The sequence below is a fragment of the Solanum verrucosum genome, unplaced genomic scaffold, assembly GCF_900185275.1.
Source record: "Solanum verrucosum unplaced genomic scaffold, falcon-dt-bn FXZP01001052.1, whole genome shotgun sequence".
Classification (NCBI taxonomy): Eukaryota; Viridiplantae; Streptophyta; class Magnoliopsida; order Solanales; family Solanaceae; genus Solanum; species Solanum verrucosum.
Genome location: NW_026019673.1, coordinates 28,601 through 46,272, shown reverse-complemented (window position 1 = coordinate 46,272; position 17,672 = coordinate 28,601). Strand labels below are relative to the sequence as shown.

Here is a 17,672-nt window from a genome sequence, read left to right as displayed (position 1 = left end):
CTTTAATGGATCAGTGAACGTTTCTTCTTCTTTACTGTGATTTCGGTATGCCCCTAATTTTGCCGCTAACTTTTTTGTGATATTCTACCGGGGAAATGCATAAGTACACCCTCAGCCTATGCCCAAAATTCCTGAGACACACGTAATTTTTACCAAAGTTCAATTACCTCCAAACTTATTTTATATATAATTTTCTATCCCTTTTCAGCCTACGTGGCACTATCCTTGAAAAAATTGTCAACACGTGCTGGGCCCATAAGATAGTGCCACATAGGTCGAAAATGGGTAAAAAATTATATATAGAATAAGTTCAGGGGGTAATAGAACCTTAGTAAATGTTAGGTGTGTCTCAGGGATTTTGGGCATAGGCTGGGGGATACTTATGCATTTTCCCTATTCTACCTTACAATTAAATGAAAGGTGTAAATTAAGTCTTGCTTTGATTTTTGATGACACTTGGACCAAGAAAGGGTCAAATCCATTTTAAAATGTAATTAAGTAAATTTGGTATCAAATTAACATTTTCAAAACTTTCTAATCTTTTATAAAATACAAAAAAAACACTTCATTTTTCAATTTTTATAGTTCTATCCAAACCATTTTTTTTTAAAAAAAAGTAAAAGAAAATAGAATTTTCTCTTCTTCTTCTCCCAACGTTCTCTCTTCTCTTCCTCTTCTTCCTTAGAAAATCCAAAAATCCGACTATCAAAACAAGTATTCTCCCCCATTATCTTATCTTCCTCCTCATCTCCGGTCGTGACTCTCTCCTCTTTGTGAACTGAAGATTGTATCCGACTTAAAATGGGTAAGTCATTTTTTTGAAAGATTTTACAATTTTCGAACAATACTAAGTTTTTTTCTTGGGTTAATGAACAATAAATTGTTCTAAAGATGTGAAAATCGAATAATAGTGTAATGACACCTATTATTTATTGTTTTTGAAAGAAAATCAACAAACTCAAAAAACCCTAATTTTGAGGAAATGTATATGTATTGTTAACATTTAGTGAAAATTCATTTTTTGTTGCTTTTGTAGTTCTTTTTATGACCATTTTGTTCATATGATTTTAGAAATATAGTTTTGTTCAGTTGTTCAACATATATTTCATTTGTTGAAAGATGTGTCGTATGTTGCTACACTTTAATGATATGTTGGTATATATTCCAACAGAGTTATCATATGTTGGAACATATCACCTATGTGAGGGCAACAAAATGGTCATCTATAGTAACAAAAGATTAATCTGTGGCACATGAAAATTCATCTGTGGCAACAAAAGGTACATATGTGGCAACAAAATATCCATCTGTGTCAACATAAGTATAAATTTGCTACTCATTATTATTTTATAATCAATTGTAAACTCTCAACATTTTTTTATTTACCTTGTAGATGAAATTATACAAGAAGCTTCATTATTGGTGTTGCTTCCTCTTCTAACATCAAATGCTCTTTTTGTCTAACCGAAGAATGTGAGCAGCAACATGATTATTTTATTAGTCCTATTAAAGAACTCACTGATATTTTTAAGGAAATGACTTATAATAGATGTCCATACATCCAAGAAGATTTCACAGCCTTTGAAGTGTAGGAGGTTGAAAAAATATATTTCTCAATCACTATCTATAATTAGTGAAAGAAAAAAATCAATGACTACTGCTCCATCACACTCAAACCCAAAAGGCAAGGAGAAGGAGGAGGAGGAAAATGAGCAAGAGAATGAGAAGGAGAAGGAGAAGTAGGAGAAGGAGGAGGAAGAAAAGGAGAAGGAGCAGGAGAAGGAGGAGGAGGAAAAGGAGAAGGAGCAAGAGAAGGAGAAGGAGAAAGTGAAAAAGAAAGCCAAGGAGAAAGTGAAAAAGAAAGAGAAGAAAGTCGAAGTCGTCAGTTGTGATGTGAAACAACAATATCCATTTGAAGGTTTTAACATTGACGGCGAGGGTCCAACTGAACTAATGTCATCCTTCTCGCAATGGATAAACGAGGGTCTTTACAAGCATCATGCAAAAAAGTAAAGTTGTTCAACTATTATTAGTATTTCTTCTTGTTGTCCACTAAATATTTATTTATAATATTTACAAAATTGCAGAAGAGACAAGGACGATCACTACTTAGCTAATTACTCGGATCTTGAGTTCAAGCAACTTGATTTTGTATTTGCATTTCCAAAGAAGAAGGACTGGTTCTATGTAATGTCTTAACCCAATAAGTGCTGGACTGATGAGGTAAATTCATGCCCACTTTTATCTTTTGATTAAGACATGAATACATACAAATAAATTGATACATAAAAGCACTTGTTGATGCATCTGTGCAGTATATGGATGTCATTTTATACTATTTGCGGAAGAAGTCGAAGCAACAGTCATTCTAAATATCGATATATCACTACTAATTGTTTTTTCAAAACATACATTGACAATGCCAATGTTGTTCCTGAATATGAGAATAAAATCGTTGGCACTATCAAAGGGTTTGGTATACCTGCTGGACTGCCTTGGCACCTCACAGATGAGGTTTATCTCCCTGTAAATTGTAATGGGGAGTTTCATTAGGTCTTGGCAGTCGTTCTATTGAAGGAACGACGCATAAATGTGTATGATTCGATGTCCTCATCTAGGACTAACAGAAAATTGTGCGCTGAGATTCAAAAGTTGTCTACAATGTTGCCAAAGTACCTTGAATCCAGCGGATTTTATGAGCAAAAAGACCGAACCAATTGGTCAGTTCTTGAATCTTACCAGGGCAAGAACAAATCTCACCCATTCGAAGTTATACATGTTACTGGTATTGCCCAACAAGCAAGCAATAGTCTGTAAGTAGTATCACATTATTTTTTTAGTCTTACCACTATCGAAATGTGATGTTAATATTAGGTTTATTATATTTTCTAATTGATGATATACCATGCAGTGATTGTGGAGTTTTTGTTGCTGCATACGCTGAGTTTTTGAGTGATGGACTACAAATACCATATGATGAAATTATTTCTCAATCCCTTCGCTTGAGATATGCTTCACTCCTATGGAATTATGGGATTTTAAAGGCTCAGAGTGGCTACGTTAGTAACAATGAAGACCCACAGAGGCCTAGACCTAAAAAAGCAAAGTGCATAGATAAAAATGTTGTGGCTACCACCATTGTTAGATTGATGGTTATGTATACCATTGTGAATTACCTTTTTGTTGATAAGTTGTATAAAACAATTGGTGAAGTGTTAATTTTTGCTGATAATATTAATATTAATGATTATTATTATTATTTTTATTTTATTGGAACAAATGTCAATTATGATGGAAAGGAAGAAATGTGGTGTCTGTGGCAACATATATAACCTCTGTTGTAAAAAATACCACAGAATTATCTGCATGTTCCCCAACAGAAAGGATACATGTGGCAACATATGTCACATAAAGAAGATATGTGGTAACATATGTCATAGAAAGGAGATATGTGGCAACATTACATTGTCATCAATTATTCATTTTTGCTGATAATATTAATATTAATGATTATTAATATTATTTTTATTTTGTTGGAACAAATGTCAATTATGATGGAAAGGAAGAAATGTGGTGTCTGTGGTAACATATATAACCTATGTTGTTAAAAACACCACAGAATTATCTGCATGTGCCCCAACAGAAAGGGTATATGTGGCAACATATGTCACACTTTGAATTGCCAAAATTCAAAAAAAAAATCGAAAAGGTTTAAAACAATCGTCCCTTCATTTTTCCCTCTCTCCTCTCCTATATAAAAGGTCGTTTCATATTCCAAATTTAATTTATTTTTACTAATCTCCATTTTCTTGTCTCTTTTTTCCTTCCTTTCTCTCATTCCATTATTTCTTCACAGATCAAGGTTGTTGTTGCGATATTTTCTACAACATCAGTGGTAATCTGTTGCGATCCTCTTCTACAACAAGGCGTCGTTTCCCTCATCATTTCTAGTTTATCGTTGATATCTTGTCAGGTTAAATTTAATTAGGGTTTTGAGAAATACTTACTCGTATTAAATCAGGACATTTTTAGTGATTTTATCACTTATTTGTTTGTGGGATTGTTGGATAGTTATTCCTTTTGAAATATTATCTGATTTCAAAAACCTTAATTTGTAGTTCATTGATTAGGGTTTAGGGAAGGTTTTGTGATTTGTTGGTTGGTTCATGTGTGTTATTTTTGTTAAGAAATATTTGATTTTTGTGGTTGCAGATACAAATATAATGGCTCCTGTCAACAAAAAAATTGTATTAACAAAAGAAACAATTGATACAAAGATCCAGATCCAGAAGAGGCCTAGGACTAGAACTTGTAGGAAGAAGAATGAAAATTCGACTACCAGTCTTTTAGAAGAACTAGCATCTGAAGCAGTTTCTTCTTCTCAAGTAGAAGCAGAATTTTCTCAAAAAGAATATGAAGAAAGAGAAAGAAAAAAATGAAGTAGATGATGATGGAGAAAGAGCAGAAGAAGTTGAGGAAGAAGAGGGAAATAAAAAAGAAGTTGAGGAAGATAAAGGAAAACAAAAAGAAGTTGAGGAAGAAGAACAAGAAAAAAAATGAAGTTGAGGATGATGGGATCAAAACTATCAATGCACACACTTTTTTTGTGCATTCACAGCCTAATGCTACTGGTGATAGCATTATGAGGTCAGCAATGAGAAAACCTTTTGACACTTTCTGGATCACACTCAAGCAGAATGGTTTGGAAGATTTTTTTCGAAATAGTTGTTTTGGTCATTTTCTTGATTTGCCGGAGAATAATAATGCACGTTTTCAAATGACCATGGTCTATGAACTTCTGAAAAGAAGGTTCATTTTTCAGAATCCTGAAAAGAATGATGAGGTTTTGATTAATTATTGTGGCATGCCACTCCTCTTTGGCAGAAGAAAGTTTGCCATAGTTTCAGGGTTAAAATGCCATCCTCCTTCTGAGCTAGCCCTGAATTCATAGTCAAAAAAGAACCACGGAGACGAAAGAAAGGAGGAAAAGAAGAAACAACACAGTCAACTGAGGAGCAGGACTTGATGTCCCTTGTTGGCACAAGCTTCAAAAATCCCGATTTAATATATTTATTGAATGTCGAGGATACACCAAGGAAGCACAAAGAGTCATTGCGCTTACTTTGGTTTGTACATAATGTACTTTTGGCCAAAGATCTCAACAACAACATATCCCTTAAATGGGTGAATTTATCTCAGGATATTGAGGCTTTCAACAACTATCCTTGGGGTCATGAGAGCTTTGAATTAACTGTCAAATACTTGTTGAAACCTTTAGGACCAAAGACCAATAACTTATTTGGCTTTCATGATAAACATAAATGTTCTTAATCTTTTTATATTATATTGAATAATTCAACATTTGATTTGTGACATGTTTTCCTTTTTTATAGGCTTGGGCATTTGAAGTCATTCCTCATTTGACCCATCAAGTAAATGCAGAAGAAGAGATCTCATCTCCAAGGATATTGAGATGGTTGAGATAAAAAAACAAAAGCTGCCAAAAATATTCCAGATCTTTATAACCCTCCTCATGATGCAGTAAGTTATTATTATATTACACCCATATATGTAGCAACATGTGACGCAAATGTTGCTACAGATGATTCATGTGTTGATACATATGATCATCTATCGCAACATATGATACAAATGTTTCTACAGATGATCATATGTTGCTACAGATAATCCCTCTGTTGTAACATGTGACACAAATGTTACTACAGATGCCCGTATGTGTCAACATATCACCCATCTGTAGCGACATATGACACATATGTGGCAATATCTGACTCAAATATTCCTACGGATGACTCATGTTTATAATTTTAGGTTGTGCATCCATGGCTTGTCCCAACAGAAAAGGAATTGCAAATACCATATCTAATTACTTTGGGGTTGGTTGAAACCTTATTTGATCCTGTTGTGGATAGAGTTAAAATGGAATTGGCTGGAGCAAGAACCATCAAAAGAGACAGAGTTGTTAATGAATTAGTTGTTTTTTATGGGGGTGATAGTCGTGGTATTGATGCCGGTGCTGGTGCTGGATAAGACCAAGGGGCTACCTCTTGTAGAAGATGCTTTGGCTTTCTCTATGAGAAGTGCAAGAAACAAGATGAAGATTTTATCATGTATCTTCAAACATTGAGTCAGGCTGTCAATGAATTTAAAAAACAAGAGGGGGGTCAATGTCATTCCATCAAAGAATGTTTGGCATCCATATACTCCACATGCCCAGATGAGGAACAAATCCTTTATTAAGGCAATACAAAATTTGAAGAATAAGATCTTTGGAGAATTGCCAATGGCCGTAGGAGAGGAAGTGCTGGAGTTCAAGAATGTGAATGTTTATAAGGGTGTGACTATAGCTGAAAAGAACAAACTGGTGGACTTGGCGAGATCAAAGTATTTGCGTGCAGAATACGACATGCATTGTTTTCGTGAAGAAGATTTCAGGATCATGACAAGCATGGACATTTGGTGGGAAGACTGGGTAATGTTTCTCTTCTAGTACCTTCAATTTATAGTGTTCATTTGTTTTATCTTTTCAATGATAACTCTTCTTTACTGTTTAATATTATTTTTTATTTCAGTATGTTGATGAAATCCTTAGCCTCATGCGGGAGAGGCATGTGAGAAACCCTGAGTACTATGATTCCACTGATAGAATCCTGGATCTCAACTTCTATTCCAACTTCAAACTAAAATATGACGAAATGAGCGAGGAGGCAACAACAGTTGGTGGCAAAAGCTTTACGCAGTTAATTAATGAGTTTGAATGGGATGAAGATATGATTAACTATGTCAGGGGCATTAGACCATATCCTGGAGGCATGGATTGGATTGGTGCAAAAAGGCTTTTAGCAGTCATGAACATTAACAAAACTCATTTTGTGACTCTTGAGATTCTCTTGCCTGAGGGTCGCATGAATGTTTATGACTGCCTGCTGATGGGTATGCAACATGCCAAGTTTTTGACATTCATACAACCTGTCTTCGAGTTGCTGCCAAAATTGTTGAAGCAAAGTGGAATAATGAAGCATTTGCCAGATAAGTTCCTCAATGAACCATGGAAATTTAAAGGTCGATTGGAACCCATGGTAACAAATGATAGCAAAGCCACATGTGCGTCATATTCGCTTGCATTTATTAAGCATTTGATTACCAGGACAACAATTCAACCTCCCAAAACCCTGATGTGTGACAATGTAGTTCATCGAATGCAATGGGTTTGGGCTGCTGGGATAGTATCTAGGAGCTTGGTGCCTTGATAATGTGTTTATAATTAAAGACAATATTTTATTTTATCACTTATGTTATTTTATCTTATATTGAGAGCAAGTACATAGTATGTGATGTTATATTGAGAGTAAGTACTTGATCAAATGTTGTTACATATGTATCATTTGTAGCAACATATGGGTCATCTGTAGCAACATATGGGTCATTTGTAGCAATATATGTCTCATATGTAGCAATATATGGGTCATCTGTAGCAACATATGCCTCAATTGGTCAAACGTTGTTACATAAGGGTGATATGTCACAACATCTGAGGCATTTGTAGCAACATATGTCTCATATGTAGCAACATTTGACTCATATGTTATGTTAAGAACAAGTAAAAATGTTGGAACAGGAGTGCAAAACTACGTTTATTTATTTTATTTCCACAACTATGATAATTTTAATGGTTGTACACAACTACATATGAATTTTTCATCCTCCACACTGTTCTTCTTGGTAATGCTTAAAAATAGAAAAAAAACCACAACAAACAACACGAATATTAACTTCCAGTTGTTACAACATTTGATCTTCTTCTTCTCCTTCATCACACATTTTTTACTTCTTTTAATATGATTTTCATCATCAATTTCTAACTCCTTAATTCTGTTCGTCAATCTAGAATAACGAACTTGGATCGAATATCAACGTCTTCACGATCCCTCCATCTAAAGAAGTTGCATGCATTCTCCTAAAATACACACCACAAAGAAATGTAAGTTTTTTTAAAAACAAAATAAAGCGAAGTCTCCAGACTAAGATGTAGAAATATACATACACGATAGCGTGAACAAGACCAAAATCTTCGACATGGATTGTCCTTCGACCATGAAGTTTGCATTGAAAGTAAGTCTCCACGTTTGCAACAGATTTTCACACCCAGCATGGGATCATTTTCATCATTACAAATTCGATTCAATATTGCATTTGACATTATATCAAAAGTAACAAAAACAAACAAAACTCATTCATTAGATCTAGATCTAGAGTATTGATCTATATTTAAAGAACTCATAAATTCTTACCCAACCTAGTCTATATTTCAAAATTAATGATTTTATTAATTTGACAATACATGACAGTGCTGAGATTTGGTTTAACCAAAGGCCAATCAAATTAGTTGTGTTAAAAAACAAAGAACAAAAAAGACTGATGAAATAAAAAACATCATTATATCCCATGCACTCCAGAGATCCGAGATCCATACCCCTAAGAGAGAGAGAGGAGATAGAGAAAGTGCGAAGAGGAACCGAAGTGAAAGTGAAGTGACAAACAAGGAATAAAGTGAAAATCCTATTTTTGAAATGAAAATGAAAACCCTAATTTATATATATATCCCTTCTAGAAATGAAATAATGGGCCGATTGGGCCAGTTTTAGAGGTTGGGCTTGCCTATTTTTAATCAGATGTCCTCGAAGGGACAGGGACAGGGACAGGTTGGGCTTGCTTATGACTTTTATAAAGTACATACATTTTTTAAGATGTTGTAACATATGTCAATTATGTGTACATGCAAGTAGTATCACCATCAATAGAGAGGATTTCAAGCACATAAACTTGGGAAACATAAAACATAAACATAAACATGTCATTGATAGTTGTTAGTTGAACTAGTGACATGCAAGGCTAGGCTAGACTACATATCCATATTTACAGGGCATTAACGCCAACAAAAACAACAAAATTTACATCTGAAATGCTCAAGCCCATTGATAGTTGATATAGTGACATGCAAGGCTAGGCTAGGCTACATATCCATATTTACAAGGCATTAACGCCAATAAAAACAATAAAATTTACATCTAAAATGCTCTAGCCCTATACTTCTACTTCAGCCATCAAAAAAGGACTTGACTGGAGGATCTGGAGTCAACATTAAGCGATTAAACCTGCAGGGGCATCACTATTCTTTCTTGAAGGGTGGTGGATCAGAGCTACCCATGCACTCTGTCACAAGGCCACCTACAGAAAAACAAACAACCATAGTTAACTACCCCATACACGCCGTTACAGTAGACATGATGTTATATATAAAGTAAGAAGACTTACCAAATGATGAACACTCCATTAGACAAAGATCCGACAAAAACAAACAACGAACATCACCCATGCACTGAGAACACACATGAAGAAGACATCATATTAACTGAGAACAATATAATTACGTTGATCACCCACAACAAGAGCATGCAGAGACTTAAATTTGTCCAAGGTGATAACATCTTCTCAGAAAAATTTGAGTGTGATGAGACGATGAGAGGAGAAAGAATAAAGGGAACCCTAATTAACCCTTTTATAATAAGTGAGAGTGAGTGGAGTGTGTGTTAGCGGAGTATTCTAGAATGATATGTTACACTACATGTTGAATTAACCCCAAAAGACCATTTTATGATATACATATGTTGTCACATATTACATGTCTGTTGCGATTTATCAAACAGAACGTGTATATGTTGCCACATATGACACTTCAAGGATCGGTTAATCGATAAATTGAGCGATTTAGGAATGGGAAAATGTCAAATTTTAGTACTTTGTACCATAATTAAGGAATAAAAATATGTCATAACACTTGGAACAACGATTTACAAGGGTGTTATAACTATCATATGGAGTAACTTGGTCATTGTATGATGAACTAGTGAGATGATAGTCTTTGTAAAAATAATTGATAGAATTGAATGAAGGTCGTTGTATTAGACCATAATTCTGCACTTAGACATATTGTAAAACTATATATTAGTGTTACATGTTGAATTAAGTGACAATTTAATTAAATTAACCCCCAAAAAACCCTTATACGATATACACATATTGCCACATATTACATGTCTGTTGCGATTTATCAAACAGAACGTGCATATGTTGCCACATATGACACTTCAAGGATCGGTTAATCGATAAATTGAGCGATTTAGGAATGGGAAAATGTCAAATTTTAGTACTTTGAACCATAATTAAGCAATAAAAATATGTCATAACACTTGGAACAACGATTTACAAGGGTGTTATGTGACTATCATATGGAGTAACTTGGTCATTGTATGATGACCTAGTGAGATGATAGTCTTTGTAAAAATAATTGATAGAATTGAATGAAGTTTGTTGTATTAGACCATAATTTTGTACTTAGACATGTTGTAGGACTATATATTAGTGTTACATGTTGAATTAGGTGACAATTTAATTGAATTAATTCCAAAAAGACCCTTTTACGATATACACATGTTGCCATTTATTACATGTCTGTTGCAATTTATCAAATAGAACGTGCATATGTTGCCACATATGACACTTCAAGGATCGGTTAATTGATAAATTGAGCGATTTAGGAATGGGAAAATGTCAAAAATTTTTAGATTAAACATTTTATAAAGAACAAATTCAAAAACAGAACGTGCATATGTTGCCACATGAAAATTTAATTAATACAGAAATTTAACTACTTCATCTATTTCTAAATCACACCTACATAATTCACAACGAAAGTGGAGGCTTTGAACAGTGCAACAAATTGGTCTTTTTCCCAACAAATGAGGTTCTGGCACCCATCCATATAAAGTATATAGCATCTTCTCTCGACATCTTCTGAGTTTTAGTGGAGTCATGTTGGCAATGAACATTATGCCTTCTCTCATGGATTCACCGCCATTGAAGATTGAAATTATGGCAAGCACATAGGATGCACCAATGTGGCCATCGTCTGCTGCTTGACTAAGAATTCCCAATCCATTTGAATCGCTACGTTTGAAAAAATCATACTACAGAAAAAAAACACATTTAAAATGCAAAATACATTGATAAAAACGTGAATACATCTGAAAAACATTAAAAATTACCACGTTTTTCTGTATAAGGCTTCTAAATTCCCTAATGCTCTGCACATTTCCAGGAAAGAACTGCATTTTCGAACAACTGAACACGGCCATATAAATACATGAATATTTGTCACAACCCGATTCCTCGAATCATGATGACACCTACTATAACCCACCAGTAGGTAAGCCAACCCGTAACTCGGAACAACAAGTAATGGGTTTGAGGGCAGAGGCTAACAAGAGTAAGCAAAAATTTAAGATAATAACATACACAGGCGGAAGCAAACCAAAACATAAATACAAATAAAGATCTCTCCCAGAACATGGAAGTCACTAGTACAGAGCTACTACAAAATGACAAGTCCCAAAAGTGGACAACAGAGATTGGACTGTCTTGAAAGGTAAAAGACAAGTCTATATATAAAGATGGAGACTGAAATAGTACAAAACGTCGTGTGCTCACTTCCGTCTCCGGATCAGTCTGCTCCAAGTTCGATCAACGCTGGCTACTAGTGCCCGTACCTGCATCACGAAACAGATGCAGAGTGTAGCATGAGTATCAAAACAACAGGTACCCAGTAGGCATCATAGGCTGACTGAACTTAAAAAGTAAAGACAATATGAAAAGAAGGAATAACACAAACCGAAGTCAAGAACTAAAATCTAACTAACAATGGAATGCACACGAGTGTAGAAAGAACTAACCAAAGTAATCTATAAGCTAACTACACCTAATTGGACCCCCATAAGCCCAGAAGGTAAACTCGTGCGCAAGTTAAATAAAAATCCGAACAAACCCCCATAAGCCCGACGAGTACACAAAATAACTAAAACTAAAGAGAATTTCATATGAGAACCCAAGAATGGAGAACACGAACCAGAACCTCAACCCCAATTAGTAGAATCTGACAGTACGGAGGCCGAACCTCGAACCAGATGCTCACCAGAAGTACCTAAGTAACCAATCACAAGTATCAAATATATGAGGCCGGGACTCTAACCGGATGCTCTGTATAGGTATTTGGGCAATAGAGGCCGGAACTCTAATCAGATGTTCTATATAAGTATCTGGGCAATAGAGGCCGGACCTTAAACTGAATGCTCTATAAAGGTGCCAATGTAGCTGCTAAAAGAGTCATAATCGATCCACACTCATAAATGTCCGTGGAACTTCGTCCATACTTAGCCAATCAATGTAAGTCCTTGGAACTAAATCAAAAATCAAATTCAAATCGCGAAGTAGAATTAGTGTCGCCGACGTAACTCGTGAAGCCGTAACATCGGGGAAAATAAGGATAACTAAAGTCAGAGCAAGCGTATCGCCTAGCTAAGGCCCAATCTATCAGACTCAAGTCTGCAACACCAGTCTACAGGGATCTAAGTCGGCCAAGCGACGTCGGGGCAAAACTAAGGCCTATCGGATCTGAATCATGTATTTCTAAGGCAAGCCCTAGTCAAACCTAAACTAAGGCCCAAATGCTTCAACAAATAGTAAATTAAGCATGAAAGCACTCCACATAGCGAGAATGGTCCATTAATAACACAAAGCATGCTCACAGTTACTCGATAATTCTCGAAATAGGTCGAAAACATAATTTTTAAATACCTATACGTGATTCAATAACTACAAACCCAAATCCCAACTAATCAACATGTATGCACACTCTCAAGCTCAATCCAAGAGAGGGAAACCGTAGCCTACCTGTATGCCGATCACACGCGCTCCAAAATCACTTCTTTGGAGCTTTTCCTTTCCGAACGGTCTCGAAACACTGCCCCACTATCAAAAATAGAGTCACAACGTTAATACGGTCGTTTAGACACCAAAATCACAACAAACGGAGACAGGTCAATTTTGGAGTAAAAACGGGAATCGTGGGACCTGTGCTGGAAATTCTGGAATTAACCCCAAAAGTGGGTCCTAACCAGTTTCCTCCAGCTCATATCCCAAAATGGAACACAATTAGAGGCTCGGGAACAACACACTATCAACATGCAACCAAAACCCAAATTACACTAAAACGAAACAACAATAGCAGCAGCTATTTACAAGAAAATATCATAAACGAGGGTCCAGATGCTGAAACCAATCACACCATGATGATCCTCACGAAAAACCCCACGATCTAGGCTTTTGAATCACCAGATTCGCACCTAAAATGACCACGAAATCACCTTCTAAATTTTCCCAAAAAATTGAGCTAGAAATGAGCTAAGACAGCAGCTAAAACATAACTTTTTACCTCCAACAAAAAGTTAAATACAAAATCTAACCACGCCAACGCGTTCTCCTTGAAAAACCACTCAAGATATCCCCAAGAATCACCGAAATCGGATCTAAAATGACTGAAATATCAAGTCTCAAAAATTCTCAAAATCAAGTTCACAAAAAGGGTGTGGCAGCAGGTATTTTACGAAAATTACCTCAAACGGGGATCCCAAATCAGTATCCAAGCTCACCAACGCGTTGTCCTCGAAAATCCTCACAACTTTGTCTTTTGAATCGCCCAAATCGGTTGAGAGATGAGAGAGTTATGAGAGTTTGAAGTTTGGAAATGTTGCTGGTTTTTCTGCAATAAACAGCATATTATTGCAATTTTTTTTTCCAAAATTCTAAAACTCCAACGGAGTGCTCCGAACTCGTTCGGGACCCCGTGTATGTAAACGAGATATGCAACCATACCAAATTTGATATACCCGACTCAACGACGCAGTCAAAATTTCCATCAGAGGTCATTTCGATAAAAAGTGGGTCCCACTTCCAAAAGTCATTTAAAGTCAAAACCCACAAAAGGGCTGGAAAGATATCGAAAACCTCCAGACACAAAAGAAGGGTCAATCTAGACCAAACTTGACATTCTGGAGCTAACCGCGCTGACGGATTTTTCATCTGAGCGCGTTTTCCAAGAATGTTGACCAAAGTCAACCTTATGCTAAATTTCAAAGGCTAAAACGCCCAATGATCCAAACTCACATCGAAGGCCTCGATACTCGTGCCAACTATGCTACTAGCCTAATTTGGCCATTCCGGAGTTGATGGAACCATGAGAATTCTATTCTGAGGTCGTCTTCTTGAACTTTTGATCGAAAAGGATCGTTCAAGGTTTATAAGCTCCAAAACACAAAAACTCGCACCAAGACCAAACGAACGACCAGGTGACTGAACTGTCAGTCCCAACAAGTCATAAATGACTTGTGGTCGCTACAGAAACACTCTAAATGACACATAGAAGGCAAGACACAGAAATGACCAGGAGGGTCATTACAATATTAAGCAATATTACCTTCTGATATACAGAAGGTTCATTAGCGACTTCATTGAGGACCCTGGAACTAAGAAATCAAATCAAATGGTTAGGAAATCAAATTAAAGAGCGATAATTGTTTAATACATACATACCTTAATTTAACCCTCATTAAATCTTTGAGGGAGTAGGAAGCAATCATTTCAACGATATCAATTAGTAGTTCCCTCGGAAGGGATTAAATGTAGTTTTTTTTACTCATAGTCATTTTTGAAGATTTCTTATTCTTCCTTTCCATCTTGGAGAAAATTAAATGAAAGGACCTTATATTGTTGTGTTCTTCTTATATAATATAATCCCAATGTAATGAATGTGAAAGTCGCAACTTCTAAAGACGAAGAGGCACTTTTGACTTTTCAAATGCAAGTACTTATTTTTTTTTAAATAAGGGTAAAATATGAAGAATTGTAATTAATGAAGGAGGTGGTTATATTAGACCGTAATTCAATTGAATTATCTCCAAAAAACATATTTTAGGATATACACATGTTGCCATATATGACATATTTGTTGAAGTTTAAACTGTTAAATACAATATTTTATACCATAGAACGTACATATGTTTCCACAGATGACATTTCAAGGATGGTCAAAATGAGAACACTATGAAAAAAAAATTGGATTAAACATTTTATAAAGAACAAATTCAAAAATAAGTACAAAACACAAAAAGGCAACCTTTTTCACCATGAATTTGGTTTGCAAGTTATGTACATATGTTGCCACATATGGTAAATTAATACCACACAGTGGTATAAGGCAGAAATTTAATTACATAATCTAGTTCTAAATCACAACTACATAAATTACAACGAATATCATCTTCATTGTCGCTTCCCATGGGCCAACCATTCCTGCTCTGATTTGCTCAAATTGATGAACAATGCAACAAATGGGTCTTCCTCCCAACAAATGAGGATCTCGCACCCACTTTCCACCTAAAATATTTCACAAATTATGTCGACATCTTCTGATCTTTAGTGGCTCCATTTTTTTCATGTTGGCAATGAACATTAAACCTTCTCTCATGGATTCACCGCCATTGAAGATTGAAATTATGGTAAGCACATAGGATGCACCAATGTGGCCACCGTCTGCTGCTTGATTAATCATTCCCAATGCAGTTGGATCGTTACGGTTGAAAAAATCAAACTACAGAAGAAATAACACATTTAAAAGGCAAAATACATTGATAAAAACGTGAATACATACGAAAAACATAAAAAAATACCACGCCTTTTCTGTATAAGGCTTTAAATTCCCCGATGCTTTCCACATTTCTTGGAAAGAAATGGCTTCTTGAACTATTGACCATCTACGATAAGGAATGCTGACCAATGTTACCTTTTGAAATATAGAAGGTTCGTTAGCGACTTCATTGAGGACCCTGGAACTGAGAAATCAAATCAAATGGTTAGGAAATCAAATTAAAGAGCGAAAATTGTTTAATACATACATACCTTAATTTAACCCTCATTAAATCTTTGAGGAGTAGGAAGCAATCCTTTCAACGATATCAATTAGTAGTTCTCTCGAAAGATATTCAATGTAGGTTTTTTTTACTCATACTCATTTTTGAAGATTTCTTATTTTTTCAAGATTTCTTATATAATGACAGGAAAATGAAATGTGTGAAAAGTTGCAACTTCTGAAGACGAACAGAAGAGAAGAGACACAACTTTTGACTCTTCAAATGTAAGTACTTATTTTTTTTGGAAAAAAAGGTAAAATATGAAGAGTTGTAATTAATTTTTTTCTTGAAAGTTGTTCCAATGACAGTAATTATTGATTGATGGTTCACACACCTTACACGTAATTATTTATTAGAAATATATTGGAACATATGCGTTTTTTATGGTACTTGTAACACATAATTGACATATGTTGTAGCATATGCAATATTATGTTGTAAGATCTAACACATAATTAATATATGTTGGAACATATGCGTTATTCTGTAGTACATGTAACACATAATTGACATATGTTGGAACATATGCAATATTCTATTATAAAATCTAACACATAATTGACATATGTTGGAACATATGCAGTATTTTGTTGTAAGTAGCAACACATAATTAAATAAATCACACATTTTATATAAATAACATAACATAGGTTGATTCAAATTAAGATAAGAAGATAGGGAACATTATCCTCAAATAAAAAAGAACATTCATAAAAATTCAACAACACTTATGGAGCATTTCGATTTGAGCATGTAGTTCTTTTGTGGCCAAAGTCCCTACATACGGAACACTTATTTTTTCTTGTTGGAAATGATTCACCAACTCCATGCCGTCTCTTATATCTCCTTCTTCCAGGTTTGCTTTGATCAACATATGGAGGAGGTATTTCTCTCTCTATGGCATCCAAAGGGACATCCAAGAATCTTCAGGTGGCACCGAATGAATTTCCTCACAACATGCCATTATGTATTTTTCCACTGAATAATATGGAGAGGAGTACTCAAAAATCTGATTTCCAAAATCGGCACCATATTGGGCTCGAAGCGTGCCATGGCATGTGGACAAGGTATTTTGTCCAAGTAAAAAATTCTACAAGTACAAGTTCTTTTTTGTAGATCCATCGTAACAACATCACCATGGCCAGTGACACTGAACTTGTAGTTAACGATTTGATGAGCCAACAACTTGTTGCCCGCATTGACATACTTTGATATGTCTTTTTCAATTGAAGGAACAAATCTATTTACAGAGTTCACCAGCTCCATACGCCTCTGGTGAAATAAAAGTGCAAATCTCATGTTTATTTCATCAAATAGAGCGACAATGGGAAATTCTCTTTCAACATCAAACATAGAATTCACCGACTCCGCGATGTTTGACGTCATAATGTTATATCTACACAACAAAAAATAAAAATCAATCAAAACACATAAAATTACAATAAAATCAAACGAGATGGTATAAACAATAATGTACCTATTTCCCGAGCAAAATGCCCTGCTCCATGTGTGGAATCCAATACGTTCAAGAGTTTCAGCCACCTTTGGTACCAAATCTCTTATTTGATTGAAATGGTCATTGAACTCACATCTATCGTACGCCTTTGCTGCTTTATAAAAATGGGTCACTACCTTTGAATTGTGAAAGTTATTTCGAATATTTTTCCCAAGGTATCTCATGCAACAACCATAATGAGATGCAGGGTAGATAGTCGAAACCATCTTTCGAATACTTGAATGCCTATCAGAAATAATGCACAACTCATCAGTATCATCTACAAAGCTTCTCAT

The 17,672-nt window shown here is 35.2% G+C and overlaps 1 pseudogene; it reads left to right on the top strand.

Annotated features, from left to right (window-relative positions):
- The first annotated feature begins 1,650 nt into the window (after positions 1-1,650).
- Positions 1,651-2,256, top strand: LOC125833512 (uncharacterized; annotated as a pseudogene).
- Positions 2,257-17,672: the final 15,416 nt, after the last annotated feature.